Source organism: Lepisosteus oculatus, chromosome 14, assembly GCF_040954835.1.
Source record: "Lepisosteus oculatus isolate fLepOcu1 chromosome 14, fLepOcu1.hap2, whole genome shotgun sequence".
Lineage (NCBI taxonomy): Eukaryota > Metazoa > Chordata > Actinopteri > Semionotiformes > Lepisosteidae > Lepisosteus > Lepisosteus oculatus.
In genome coordinates this window covers 8,483,590-8,499,459 of record NC_090709.1, presented here as the reverse complement: position 1 = coordinate 8,499,459, position 15,870 = coordinate 8,483,590, and the positions used below count along the sequence as shown (strand labels likewise).

At 42.5% G+C, this 15,870-nt stretch overlaps 2 non-coding genes across 2 annotated transcripts; one reads left to right on the top strand and one right to left on the bottom strand.

Moving 5' to 3' along the window:
* Nucleotides 1-4,152: 4,152 nt before the first annotated feature.
* Nucleotides 4,153-4,225, bottom strand: trnav-aac (transfer RNA valine (anticodon AAC)). The gene has a single exon. It is a non-coding gene; the product is annotated as a tRNA-Val (tRNA).
* A 4,953-nt stretch (nucleotides 4,226-9,178) lies between these two features.
* trnaw-cca (transfer RNA tryptophan (anticodon CCA)) lies at nucleotides 9,179-9,250 on the top strand. Its single transcript has one exon. It is a non-coding gene; the product is annotated as a tRNA-Trp (tRNA).
* Nucleotides 9,251-15,870: the final 6,620 nt, after the last annotated feature.

Sequence of the window (15,870 nt, the reverse complement as noted above, 5' to 3'; positions counted from 1 at the left end):
ATCTTCTGATGAACTTCTGAGCTCTGTGTTGCCTTCCAAACTATGTCCCTCACTTTGACTTGAAATACTGACTATAGATTGTGTACTGTCATCTGGTTTGGAATCCCTACCAATACTCTCCTCTTTCTGCACCCTAAGCACTTGGGTTCTTACTTTTTTTCTATCTTCATGCCAAATCACTGATAACCATTTCTTGTTGCTGGGGCAATCCTCTCCAAGGACTCTGTTTGACAGTGTTGACCACATATTGTCATTCCAACTCATTTTTTTTTAGAGTTTAGAAAACCTCAGAAATTCGTTGATCATATTCCCTACTCCACCAGCCCTTGACCACAGGTCTGAGGGGTGCGTAGTGTGGTGCAGGTTCTTGTCCCATCCTGCTCTTGGTCCAGGTTGGAGGGTTGCACCGATTCTGAGTCTTGTTAGCTGGTATGGATTGGTTTGGGGGTGTTGATACCAGAGTGGTCCAGGAGGGGGGTGCAGGTGTCTCAAGGGCATTCTTGATTTTGTATGACTTCAGGTTGATTCTGTTGGTTCTGAGCGCCTTGGTTATATACGCTTGTGTGTATAGATGAAAAAGCTATTGAAGAGCACCTCATTCATCTCGGTGGAAGTTGCCATGTTCAAAAAATCCTAAAAAGAGAATTAAAGTTTCACAAAACAAAGCATGACTGTGAAAGGTCAGGAGGCCTGCCTTGTGTGCACAACACTTGATTACAGTAAAAAAATCATGAAGCCATGAAGAAGACCCACCTGTCCCAGTGTATTACCTGTAGTGTTATCTTCAGAAAATCATAAAAAATAAAGAAAGGGGCCACAGCCACAGCAAGGTTTTATGAGGTTCGGGGGCCTGTCTGGTGTGTAAAACACTTGGTTTCAGAAGTGTGGCTGTTGTATTTGAATTGCTATTGAGCCATGAAAAAGACCCACCTATCCCAGTGTATTACCTTTAGTGTTATCTTCGGAAAATCATAAAAAAATAAAGGGGCCACAACCCAAAACAAAGCTGGGAAAAGTCAGAGGACCTGCTTAGTGTGCAAAACACTTACATGCAACATTGTGGGTGCTGTGATTTAAATGCTATTGGTTTGTGAACAGAATACCCCTCTCCCAGTGCATTGTGCCACATTAAATAAAAGCACGAGAAAAAGAGATTCAGAACACAAAGCTGTGTCAGTGTTCTGTGTAAAAAGTCGGTATGAACATCATGGGAGCTGTTTTTAATAAGCCGCTGAGTAAAGAATATTTTAATCTTCCTGCTGTCAGTAGTATTGTCAATATAGTTGACACTTACCTGAATGAAAACAGGATATAAAGGAAGGGTTTCAGAAATCAAACAAAGCTTTATTCCTGTGCTTACAGTCTGGGTAATTGGAGACTGCGCTGTTCTGCTTCCTATGGTCATATTGACCGTATTGAACAGTATTTCTCACGTTGTGAATGTGTGCACACAGTGGTCCCCGGGTTCCAGTTCTTGTGTAATTACGCATCGATGAAAAACCGGAGGTTTAAAAAAAGATAATTAGCTCACTGATAGTTTGGTGTAGAGTGTAGCGGCAATGCTTGTTAATAAGACAGAATTAAGCGTTGGTATGCTGTCCTAAAGGAGGCCCCATCTCACCCTCCATCTCTGTGGTGCTGCCACAGAGAAAGTATTTATGCAGGCTGATTTAAGATGTTTTCTTTTGATAAGGAACAAGCTCCCAGACGGGGATGCGCTTAGCTAAGCCTGGCTATCATGATCAATGGTCATCCATTGGCGCCTATCAGTCTAGGGAGTGCCGAATGGACATCTGGACTGCATTCCTAAGTGTCAAGAGTAAGTGACTTATATCTCACCTTGACCAACCAATCAGGTACTGGCAGGGCGTGGTAATACCACGTGGGTCTCCAATGCCCGCCAAACTCTCAACCAATCAGCACACATCTGGGTCTTGATCAAAAAGGGAGCGCAAGCTCAGATCGGGACACGTGACAACTGCTGTTGTCTGCAAAAGGACTTGGACTTTGTTCTAAGCGCGAGGCCGAGGATCCCGTACGTACTCAGAATTCTACCAACGTGAATGCTCCGCTTGATCAACGGCAGCCTACAGTTGGACCCTCGTCGACAACCTGAATAGCTTATTCAGAAGCAGCGCTGGACCGGGAACGAACCAGCTTCTTCCCAGGCAAAAGAGTGACTTGTGAGGACTCGCGGTCACACTCTGTGCATAGAGACTTTATACTAGCCAGCCGGACTGCTGGTAGATCCCCTCGGAACAACAACTGCCCTGTGCGCCGCAGTCAGATTCCTCCGCCCATCCTACACCGAGCTGCACCTCGACTGGTTGGCCGGTAGCCAGGGGACGCCGACACAATGCCCATTGGACAACCGCTGGAACAGAGGCTGCAACAGAGCCTGTCAGCTGTTGGTGTTCGTGCCGGGAAATTCCAAATCCATACACAGTGGATAAGTAAACCCCATGTTCTACATTGCGTCTCGAGAATTCAATTGTACCTCAACACAGGTTGTTATCAATTTAATTCATGAGTAATGTATTTAATTCCGAGTAGAGTAACAGTGGGTAATAACACTGATTAGCGATTTGGTAACCGAACGATATATATTGACATATATTCTCTGTTGTGTATCTCTTTGTGTTTGCATCTCTTCGAGATTATATACCTTGTATATTGATAACCCTCACAGTAAGGTCTGCCGCTCGTATCCAGGCAGACTAGTATATGTTTGGTGCACAGTTTATATTAATAAATGTATTGAACCCGTGTGTGTGCGTTGTTAGTTGTTCTGACGATTGATTTTCTAAAAGCCCCAATGAGCAACCTCGTGATTACTGCTACAATTAATAATTGTCTCAGTAAACCCATCAAACCACTACAAGAGGCTGTGGAAATATCCACAAGTCGTGGTCTTTAAAATGCATTTGGTTTTAAGGCGTTCTGTGCTTCCATTGCGAAGATATGGACAAAAGAATATTTGAGTGTGGTCAAAAAAACGTCATAAAAACGAAAGAAGTGAAGGCTGAGAAAGCATTCACAATGTATTTTATACACAAAGCATGTGTTTTTGTAATTCTAAGAGATTTTGCGAAAGCCCTACAGGCGTGCCAAAATCGTTTTCTAACTTCAAGCTAACTTTACCCTGCTCACGTTTTGCACGTTCAAGTAGTTTTAATGCAGTTCCTTCATACACGGTGCTGATCTTTTGGAAAGCAGGAGGCAAAGCCGACACATTCTCATACCGGGAGTCAAACCCAGGCCGTCTGGGTGGAAACCAGGAATCCTAACCGTTAGACCATATGGGTGCGAACAACCGCACTGTTCCCGGCATCATGCAAGCAAACTACATAAATATGAGAAAACACGCAAGAGAGTTGTCACTCAGAGTGTCGAAGGGTCGATGTATACTGGGGCTCAGTTGAAATGCAACGTCAGGACTTTTCCGAATTATGTCACACGAAGAGAGCACAGCCTTTTCCGCCCTGCCACGTGTGTATCGGTAACTCGCCGTGATCGTATAGTGGTCAGTACTTTGCGTTGTGGCCGCAACAACCCTGGTTCGAATCCGGGCCACGGCAGAATAGGGGCGTCTGCTTTTACTACTCGCACGAATTAAGGCAAAAAAAAGCCACTCGATGTGAACGAACGGTGCTTTACAGAGGAGTACTGCCTGACTGGATCGTTGATGAATGACAGAGGCCACTCCGACCTCTTCTCGGTTTTCTTCAATGACTTACTAAGGATCTTCTGCACATTCGCCCATGCAGGGGAAGCCAGTTACACCAAAGCAAACGCAGGAAAGTGCATTTCAAGCAGAGACCAGGAGGGACTTGTTTACACCGAGAGTGGGCGGAGAATGGAACAATGCGCCCAGCCCTGTTGCTGGAGCCGATTCTTGATGAGATCTTGAGCTCACTAAGAGGCCCCCGCTGGATGCTAATCTTTCTGTTGTTTTTGCAGGTGATGCGCTGCTTTTGAGCCGACAGAGCTCGTCCTGGTCTGTCGGCACAGCCCAATTGCAAATGATCGGCTCCGCGTACAGAAGGAACGTGCGTTTGGTACAAGAGTGCACGAAGGCACCGGAAATACATTGGGAACAAATGACCGGTCACTCAAGACCTCTGTGAAGTATAGGAGCATGCAAAACGAGGCTGTTTCCACCCGGTCTCGAACCAGGGACCTTTCGCGTGTTAGGCGAACGTGATAGCCGCTACACTACGGAAACCTGCAGGGACTGCTGCTGGTGTCTCACTTGGGTTTCAGGCTGAGAAAGGGACGCGTCACTTTAGGCAGGGGGTGCTGGAGAGAGGAACAAAGGGCGCGATAAAACAAAATGCCGAAACCCAGGATCTTCTCCCTACTTTGCAGTGAGCAGTATTTTTTTCTTTTTCTTCCCTTGTATTTTCCTTGCTATCTTACTGTCCCTTTCCCCCCACGCAGAGATGGAAAACATGCCGAAACCCTGTTTCACCCTGTGTTTGTGCAACGTCAGTCTGTGCATGGAAAATAAATCATGCAACTGCAGTGGCGCAATCAGTCAGTGCGTGGTGCTTATACGGCAGCGCCCAGCGGAGTTATGCTGAGGTTTGAGCTTTACCTGGAGCAGTGTAGCCTGTGTCTTTAGCTACTGAAAGCAACTCTTGAGTTTAGGTGCTCTTAGGTATTTGCTGGAGATCAGGTCTAAATTAACATGAATGAAACAAGTAAAGGTTTACTCTGTACCAAACCCAAAGAAGGCTCCACTGCCCGAAACGTTGTTTAGCATGGGATAAACCTTTACTCGTTCCTTTGCAGCCCATGCATGCTGACACAGCTACTTACTTAAATTACCATCAGCTGTGGACCCTCAGCTGGCCTGTACACAGGTAGATGAGAGATATCTTCTTAGACGAGAAGAGCACGATGGAGTACCGAAAACTTGAAAAAGCTCTCGCAGTTAGATTATGTGTTTTTGTTGTTCCCCAGATATGTTTTTAATGTTCTTTTTAATTTTGTTTTGCAGTGAGCACTGTTTTTTCATTTTCTTCCCTTGTATTTTCCTTGCTATTTTACTGTCCCTTCCCCCCCAGGCAGAGACGGAAAACATGCCAAAACCGTGTTTCACCCTGTGTTTGTGCAACGTCAGCCTGCGCAGGTCTTTAGCTTTTGAAAGCAACCAGTTTAGATGCTGCTACGTATAGGTTGTCCTTAACACCTTATGTAGTGGGATTGTAGTCTTTTAGGTATTTGCTGGAGTTCCGGTCTAAATTAACATAAATGTAACAGGTAAAGGGTTTATTCCATGTCACACCCGAAGAAGGGTCCACGTCGTATTTCCTTCTCTTTTCAGCATGGAATAAACCTATACTTTTTCCTTTGCAGCCCACGCATGCTGACTCAGCTTCCTACTTAATTTCCCATCAGCTGTGGACCCCCTGCTGTATACAGATAAATGAGGTCTACTGGGACTAAGGGAGCACGATGGGGTACCGAAGACTTGAAAAAGCTCTCGCATTAGAATCTGTGTTTTTGTTGTTCCCCAGATTTGTTTGTAATGTTCTTTTTGTTTTGAAATTGTTCCGTTAAGTATTTTTTTTAAATTGTATTTTCTGTAGTAGTTAGACTACTACAGTGATTTACCTAGGTTCCCGGAAGGCTTCTCGCATTGTGGCTGTCGTGTTTTCGGGTTACATGTATTTTTTTTTCTATTGATAGGACCCCTATCATTACATTACTGTGGGACTAGTTAACTAAGTTCTTACATTGTACCTGAAATTACCACATAAACTACTACTCAATTATGTTTTTTTTTCTTTTTTTTTTAAGTCCAAGGACCTCAATGCGCTTTTTATGTTTGACATCTTCAAGGAAAATGGTGAAATCGCAGGTGGAAGAGGAAAATGATCCTTGAGTAGAGGAAAGACGACCATCTTGAGCACTAACTCATGTCAGGAGGCTAACTTCTGTGACCAGGTGATGGAGTGGTTAAGGCGATAGAGTGCTAATCTATTATACTCTGCACATGTGGGTTTGAATCCCATCGTTGTCGATTTTAAGTTTTGACAAATGTGCTTTTTTAAAGTGGGTGACCTCTCGTTTCATCTTTCACTCCTGTACTAGAGCAGTAATGTTTGTAGATCTGCATGAACTTGGTATAGTAGGCTGACAGCAGGAACACGTGGTCCACAAGCAGTGAGAGTATCAGAGGTGTCTGCAGTGTGTTGGTTTGTGAACAGCAATAAAATAACTTGCCGTGGAAGCATGTGTGCCTGCATTAATATAGATCCATCGAGCAGAAAAAGCAACACAAACACCGACTTAAAGTCAACGGTAAGTTTCCATAGCTGAAAACACAGCCATTGTGCTCCAGGTGAAGCTTGTGTTGCAGGATGTGGGTCATTGAGGCAGTCACGGGCTGGGATTGAGTGGGTTATGTTGATTAGTGTTACAGGATGTGGGTCATTGAGGCAGTAACAGGCTGGGGTTGATTAGGTTATGTTGATTTCCATAATGGTGTCAATGTTGCCTCTCACTCAAGGGAGGCGACTGCAGTTGTCCTAATGAATACCGCCTAGCAGGGACAATTAGGTATCGAGACTTGGAGGTGTGAGGAGTCGCTGAGCCAGTTTTAGCCAGACCAAGGGGTGAACTGATAAGGTCCCATGACACCTAGCTCGGCACACCCACACCCCTCAAACAACACAAGCTTCCTCCTGGAAAAATACTGGGCAAATCCGATTCTGTCAGGGACATTGGAAAACTCCCTGAAAGGGATTGGCTAAGGAGTGGGATACAAACACCTGAGACAGAACAAAGGGGGCTCCCGATTCCCACTGGACCCTGGACACGACACAGGCAGCACAAGGGAAGCTGCAGAGTGCAAGACCCCGGAGGTACTCTGCAGAGACTTCTAATACCTGGAGGCAAGGATCTACTGGTTCAGTAACTGACGACAACAAGAGACATTGGCATTGAAACAGAGGTACTGTACAGAGACATTTAACACCTGAAGGTGAGGAACAAGGAAACTGGCACAGCTAGCCGATTCAAACTGAGGGGAATGTAATACAGCCCGCAGAGGATTTCTATCATTATCTGAATGGAGACTGGGGAACAGGACTAGGCGATACCCGTCTCCTTCAAGTGGGCCATCAGAGACTACAGGTACTAAGTAGAAACGTTCGAGTAGCCTCTCTTCAGTATTTTACAGGAAAGATTGCTGCCCCTGGGAAGGACCTTTTGCTGCTGTGAATACAGTTTTCATTGTGTTTTTGGGTGACAGTGAATGTGAATGTAGTTGGAAAATAAAAAGGGCACTTATACAATACAAATGCTTGTCGCTGGTCTGTGTGAGCATTGGTGATTCTGGGAGATAAAAAGAACCTGTGGTAATGTAGAGGGGCCCTAGCACCCCGTTTGTATTGCTAGGTGGCATAGTCGGACATGAAGCAGGAACATTCCTCGCCCATAGGGTTCACCTTACTGTGACACAACCACATAGGGCTTGATTTAGTTTAATGCATGAATGCATTTCCTTTCTGCAACAACTTGTTTTTCAAAAAATTCATACAGCTTGTGAAAAATGAAATTTAATTCTTGGCTATCAGTGCAGAAGAAATCTTGCCGGTTGGCATGAAAATGCAAGCAATTGCATGTGAATGGAGAAAAGCCTCTCTCAACAGTCTCTGTGGTGCAATCAGTGAGCATGTTCAGCTGTTAACTGAAAGGTTGGTGGTTTGAACCCACCCAGGGATGATCTTGTTATTATTGTCGATGTAAACACTGTCTCTGCTAAAACCGAAACCTTAACCCTCTATATTTGCAGAAAATGCGAGTCTTTTGCTTGTGTCCAACAACAACACTTAAACAGTTGAGTGCCTGAGTCAATATCACTGGGGAAGTCCAATAGTGACCAACATCGCAACTCCCAGAAAACCATATTCACCCATGGAAAACTATCTTTGACTGGCGGGAGATATCATTTATACTCCTGTTGCGTCCTCTGCTTAAAGAGTTTAGAAATACAACGCGGAATTGTTTGAGAAGCATTGTTACGTTAGCACTGTGAAGTTGGATGTTGATATTTTGATATATTTACCTTGATTTTAACATAAATATAAACATAAATGCTGTACAATCTATGCTGTACAATCAAACACAGGTATATTTTGAGTCTTATGCTGATCGTCTTATGGATCCAAAAGAAAATTTTAAAGCTGATACATTTTGGATTGTAATTTGTATCTAGCTGCAACGTCCCTGGAAGAGAGATTTTATTAGTTGCATGCAATCAGTATCTTTCACTTTACGTATGGTAGTGGAAATAGTTTGAAAAATGTTTTCTAAAGAAGATTGTATTGCCAGGACCTGCCTTTAGCGCTCAGTAGGGATTACGCTGTTGATATAGATGGAGAAGAAATGTAAGATGAATTGATGATCTAAGATAAATTAGCCCTAACACGCCTCCTGTAACAGTGTTTGTATTCATAGCAAGTAATATTCTTTTTCAAACCCGAACGTTGCTTTTGCATTAAGTGTTATGTAACCATTAGCGGTTTCGGGAGCTTCTGAAGAGCGCACTTTTCCAAACTGAAGCCTATAAGAACATTATTCAAGATGCACCATGGCCCAGAATCGTGCATCGGGACAAGGATTAACATCAATTGAAAGTACTCCCAAATAAAAGATTTGACCGAAAAATTGAAAGAGTAGGCAAGTATTAAAACAACGCCATAACTGCTCGACTTACAGTCGCTTTCCTGGTTCAGGCTTTGTAAAATGACATGATCAGTGGAGTCATGCCGCGGTTGTGAGTTCAAGCCTCACCTGGAGCAGCCCGGTTTTCTGTCTTGACAGGTAAACAGTGTTTTGTGTTATTTGCTAAATGGAGAGAGGATTCTGTGTTAATTGTGCTCCTCCTGGGAGAGGTCAAGATGAGAAGTTAACGAGGCTGGTGGTAAATATCCTGTCCAGGAATACCGGGGCTGTAGGGGGTCAAATCTATAGATGTAGTAAATACATCAGTGGAGACGGTGTGTCTGCTCTCTGTGAGAGAGCCGGGCGGAAAGAATAATCTGTGGTCTGGGAAGAAGAGACCCTCGTTGGAAGAGTGGCGCTCCTCACAAGAGAGAATGAATACAATCGTTTTCAGGGACGCTGATTGTTCTCTTTGGGTGAATTAAAAGCCCTTGTGGCGAGTGACCTCGTGGTGCAACGGTAGGGTGTCTGACTCCAGATCAGAAGGTTGCGTGTTCAAATCACGTCGAGGTCAGCTGAGGAGTTTGCAGGTGCTGCTGGTGCCGACCCCGGAGATTACACCACGCAGTCGGGTTTTATCTGTACACCACATAGGTAATCTGAACAAAATAACAGCGCAGTACAGAACACCCAGTCAGGAGCTTATGCAGCGAATCATCTTGAACACGACAAGAGGAAAAACACACTGCATATCCGCAAAACATCACGTCTGGCTTTAGAGACAGTAACATCAGAGAATGGAAGTTTCAGACCTCTTTATTATTACAGGTTCAAGCAAACCTAAAAGTTAGGGAGTGTTTGGTCACATTTGTATGAAAAATTGTCTGAAGCCTGTAATTATAATTTGCCCTTTTTTTATTGTGGTTGAAACTCCCATGTACTAACACCTTACAGTATATTCATGTTTACTTAAATGACTAACGCTATTGGACATTAGCGTCCTTGTTTTGTAATGATTTGCTATTGCATGCAGGAAAAAAAGGAAACCAGACCCAACGTTTGCTTTCAGGTGCGGTTCATTTACATAACGGACATCTATTTCTGAGGAGCCTGATTTAAAATCACACAACACCGATAGAAGTTGAATCGACAATCTTATAAACCGAAATCAGACACGTTATCCATTAAACCATTTGCCCGTCACATAACTGAATTGCACATGGTGAGTTCAGCGCCGCTACTAGTAATACACCACCCCATCTAAAATTTCTAAGTGAGAAACGTTTTTTACATTTTTATCAGTTTTAAAAAATCTCACTTTTAAACAGAGAAAACGTTTATGTGTCGCTCTGAAATTCTGATTGATTTAGAATTCAAAGAAATTTGCGCTTCGGATTGTTTCGATGTAAACATAATCTCCGCTAAAAGCCCTCTTGAACTTTGCAGGAAATGTGCGTGTTTTAAACCATTTTCACGTGTGGAATTTTATCTTCAGCTGGCTGTAGTTAGAATGCCTTATACACCCGTTGTGTATCCTTAGCATAAATATTTTAAAATTATGACACAGAGTTGTTGGAGAGCTTGACAATCCTTGACAATCATTATTAAATGAGCACAGTACAAATGTACATTGATATTTTTGTTGTATGTCCCTTAATTTTAAAATATATAAACATAATTGTGCTGATATGGATGTTCATTTGAAGGATTTGAGGAATCTATAAAGGATCTGAGAACAACCAAAGAAACATTTGGGCATCTGCATATTTGTAAAGATTAAAGAGCACCGTAAGTGTGAAGTTTGCACACACAAGAGAAGAAATCAGTTTCAATGCACGTCATTAAACTGATGGTATGCTTATCAATCGTGCATAAAACGTGTATAGCAGAAGATGGCTTTGATCCATCGATCTTTGGGTTATGGGCCCGGCACGCTTCTGCTGTGCCACTCAGCTATGTTTAACACAACTGCTTTTGCACCTGAGATGAAAAGTTTCAACGGTAAACGCAGACGTCACTGAGCACTTGGTCTTTTGTAGTACAAATCATCACACGCTGCTCTACATGGGCGTGTCTTCAAGATCGTTGAGAACCAAAGCTTCTGCCTTCCTGGCTACTGATTCTTTCTTCGTTAATTCCCAAATCTTCAATGAGAATCAGTGAAACGAAAACCAAACACATGAACACACTCGCGTCCTAGCGTGAAAGAAAAATGATGGAAGCGTTTGAGAAATAACAAGAGTAGTCTGAACAGCTCCAGCCTATCAACTGCTCTACAAAGTGATCGCTATCTCCACACCCAGTTTATAACACTGAAAATGATTCAGGAAGCATAGCAAAGGTCTAAAACCAGTGGTTGAAAAGCATCTAGATACATAAAATGACAATTTCTCAAAAGTAAAATCTTCATCTTTTAAATATTGTCATCCATATATTTTCGTTTTTCTCTTTTTTACATAACACGCTTTCGAGAAATAAACTGTCTTGTAATGAAGGCTGCATTAGAAAATGTGTATCTAAATTAAAATCGGGTTTATTACTTCTGCGTTTTTCAGCTTTCTTAGCGCTTGGGTCTCGATTCAGATATTGCAATGAAAGCAACAGGGGAGTAAGTTTTCCTTTTCTAAATCAAAGGTGATCTGCTCACAAGGAAGTATAAAAACTTCAGCGTTTACGTTTTGAAGACCGCAAATTGTCGAAACAATATTGCTTCATAAGCTAATAAGTAACGTTTCTGAGCACGCATTGTATTACTAATGCTGTTATTAATTTAAAAAAAGCTTAAATTCACATTATGGAATTTGGACGGCTCAAAGTAGTCTATTCCTTGTACAACTTTACTTGCCCGCTGAGTAGAGTTAAAAGCAACGGCAGCAGAAGTAGCAGTAATAGCAACAACGTGGTTAGAGTGTCACAATACTATGAAAGAATTGCGGCTTCAGATCGTTTTGTTCTGTTGAAGCTGCCTACAGGCTCCGATTTGCTGACATTGGCTGTGATCTTTTTCATGAAATTCTTCACATATTTGAAATATTTAATTCGGGTTCGCCTAATGCACGGTGCAACCCGTACCTGCAGCAGAATGCTGTGGCACATGAAGCCGTTTTGTTTATCGGTTGTAAGGATTGAGGAGCGTATTACAAATCGAGCAAGCGAAAAGAAAATTAAACAGGAGTCAGGAGTTTTTGGATTGCTAATCCATTGTGCTCTGCTCATCTAGGTTCAAATTCCATTCTTGTCATGGTTAAGGCCTGAGACGTGTGTGTTTTTTCTAAACGGTGTTTGCATTTGTTTCCTCCTTTACTCCTGTAAACTCAGGTTTATTCCATGATGAAAAAAAGAAATAATAATAATAATTACATTATTTTGTATGGAATCCCATTTTCGCCAGTGAGGCTTCCATAGTACCCGGTGGGCTTTTTTAAAAAAAATATATTGAAACACCAGAAATACAAAAACGGAGACAGAATATGAAATAAGATACAGAAATAGACACTTCACATCCAGAGGAATTCACAATTATTAAATCTGAAACTTATAAAAAATAAACTCTTCTTTACCTCAGCTAGCAAGGCCTGGGTTCGAGCCAATACAGTGAGGCACGAAGCAGGGTGGGAGCGGCGAGGGCACAAGAATCCGTTACAGTAACAAAAGGACAGACAATGAAATATGGGCTATTTCAAAGTTGCAAATGTGAGATATAAAGTCAAAATTCTGAGTTTTTAGGTCGCAATTCTGAGATTCTAAGTCACAATTCTGAGATACCATAGTGCGTTTTTTTTTTTTACTCCCTGGCGGAAACACATTGTGGATGCTTTCTCAGCCTTTACTTTTTCGTTATTATGACATTTTTTTGACCAAGCACGAATATGCTTTTGTCCATATCTCCGCAATGGAAGCACAGAACGCCTTCAAACCAAAAGCATTTTAAAGACCACGACTTGTGGATATTTCCACAGCCTTTACATCAATCTATCGGTGAGCTAATTATCTTTTTTTAAACCTCCGGTTTTTCATCGATGCGTAATTACGCACGAACTGGAACCCGGGGGAACGCTGTGTGCACACGTTCACAAAGCGAGAAATACTGTTCAATACGGCTTCATGCGAAAAACCCGTATATGACCATAGGAAGCAGAACAGCGCAGTCTCCCATTACCCAGACTGTAAGCACGGGAATAAAGCTTTGTTTGATTTCTGAAACCCTTCCTTTACGCCCTGTTTTCATTCAGGTAAGGGTCAACTATATTGAAAATACTACTGACAGCAGGAAGATTAAAATATTCTTTACTCAGCAGCTTATTAAAAACAGCTCCCATGATGTTCAAACCGATTTTTTACACAGAACACTGACACAGCTTTGTGTTCTGAATCTCTTTTTCTCTTGCTTTTATTTAATGTGGCACAATGCACTGGTTCACAAACCAATAGCATTTAAACCACAGCACCCACAATGCTGCAGGTAAGTGTTTTGCACACTAAGCAGGTCATCTGACTATTTCCAGCTTTGTTTTGGGTTATGGAACCTTTATTTTTTTATGATTTTCTGAAGATAACACTACAGGTGGGATGGGTGGGTTGTCTTCATGGCTCAATAGCATTTCAAATACAGCACCCACTCTGCTGAAACCAAGTGTTTTACACACCAGACAGGCCCCCTGACCTCGTCCAACCTTGCTGTGGCTGTGGCCCCTTTCTTTAATTTTTTATGATTTTCTGAAGATTACACTACAGGTAATACACTGGGACAGGTGGGTCGTCTTCATGGCTCAATAGCATTTCAAATACAGCACCCACTCTGCTGAAACCAAGTGTTTTACACACCAGACAGGCCCCCGGACCTCGTCCAACCTTGCTGTGGCTGTGGCCCCTTTCTTTAATTTTTTAGGATTTTCTGAAGATTACACTACAGGTAATACACTGGGACAGGTGGGTCGTCTTCATGGCTCAATAGCATTTCAAATACAGCACCCACTCTGCTGAAACCAAGTGTTTTACACACCAGACAGGCCCCCGGACCTCGTACAACCTTGCTGTGGCTGTGGCCCCTTTCTTTAATTTTTTAGGATTTTCTGAAGATTACACTACAGGTAATACACTGGGACAGGTGGGTCATCTTCATGGCTCAATAGCATTTCAAATACAGCACCCACTCTGCTGAAACCAAGTGTTTTACACACCAGACAGGCCCCCGGACCTCGTCCAAACTTGCTGTGGCTGTGGCCCCTTTCTTTAATTTTTTATGAGTTTTTCAATATGGCACCATTAGACAGGCGGTACATGGGGATAGTACATCGTGCTCTTCACGAGTCAATAGCTCTTCAAGCACAACAGCCACAGTGCTGCAACCAGGTGTTTTACACACCAGACAGCTCCCCTAACCTTCGGTATGCAAAATATGAATTCCTTATGCAAGAAATTGTATATGGTCAATATAGCGATCATATCTTATCAGCAGATGGTAATCTCCAAGGAACAAGTAATAGGTTTATTCCACGCTGAAAAATGATCAAATGATTGATGAACCCAAGTGATTTGAAAGAAATGTTAAACAACTCAAAGCAAGGTTGTATAAGGTTAGGGGAAATGTCTGGTGTAAAACACCTGGTTACAGCACTGTGGCTGTTGTGCTTGAAGAGCTATTGACTCATGAATAGCACCCCCCAATCCCCATGTACCGCCTGTCTAATGGTGCCATATTGAAAAACTAAAATTCTTATTAAAAAAATAAATAAAGGGGCCACAACCACAGAAAGGTTGTATAAGGTTAGGGGACCTGTGTGGTGTGTAAAACACTTGGTTTCAGCAGTGTGGTTGTTGTATTTGAAATGCTATTGAGCCATGAAGACTACCCACCTATCGCACTGTGTTACCTGTAGTGTTATCTTCAGAAAATCATAAAAAAATAAAGAAAGGGGCCACAGCCACAGCAAGGTTGTATGAGGTTCTGGGGCCTGTTTGGTGTGTAAAACACTTGGTTTCAGCAGTGTGGGTGTTGTATTTGAAATGCTATTGAGCCATGAAGATGACCCACCTGTCCCAGTGTATTACCTGTAGTGTTATCTTCAGAAACTCATTACAAAATAAAGAAAGGGGCCACAGCCACAGCAAGGTTGTATGAGGTTCTGGGGCCTGTTTGGTGTGTAAAACACTTGGTTTCAGCAGTGTGGGTGTTGTATTTGAAATGCTATTGAGCCATGAAGATGACCCACCTGTCCCAGTGTATTACCTGTAGTGTTATCTTCAGAAACTCATTACAAAATAAAGAAAGGAGCCACAGCCACAGTAAGGTTGTACGAGGTTCTGGGGCCTGTCTGGTGTGTAAAACACTTGGTTTCAGCAGTGTGGGTGCTGTATTTGAAATGCTATTGAGCCATGAAGATGACCCACCTATCCCAGTGTATTACCTGTAGTGTTATCTTCAGAAAATCCTAAAAAATATAAAGAAAGGTTCCACAACCCAAAACAAAGCTGGGAAAAGTCAGAGGACCTGCTTAGTGTGCAAAACACTTGCTGCATTGTGGGTGCTATGGTTTAAATGCTATTGGTTTGTGAACAGAATACCCCTATCCCAGTGCATTGTGCCATATTAAATAAAAGCATGAGAAAAAGAGATTCAGAATGCAAAGCTGTGTCAGTGTTCTGTGTAAAAAATCGGTTTGAACATCATGGGAGCTGTTTTTAATAAGCTGCTGAGAAAATAATATTTTAATCTTCCTGCTGTCAGTAGTATTGTGAATATAGTTGACCCTTACCTGAATGAAAACAGGGCGTAAAGGAAGGGTTTCAGAAATCAAACAAAGCTTTATCCCCGTGTTTACAGTCTGGGTAATGGGAGACTGCGCTGTTCTGCTTCCTATGGTCATATAAGGCTTTTTCGCATGAAGCCGTATTGAACAGTATTTCTCGCGTTGTGAACGTGTGCACACAGCGGTCCCCCGGGTTCCAGTTCCTGCGTAATTACGCATCGATGAAAATCCGGAGGTTTAAAAAAAGATAATTAGCTCACTGATAGTTTGATGTAAAGGCTGTGGAAATATCCACAAGTCGTGGTCTTTAAAATGCATTTGGTTTGACGGCGTTCTGTGCTTCCATTGCGAAGATATGGACAAAAGAATATTCGTGCATGGTCAAAAAAATGTCATAAAATCGAAAAAGTAAAGGCTGAGAAAGCATCCACAATGTATTTTATAC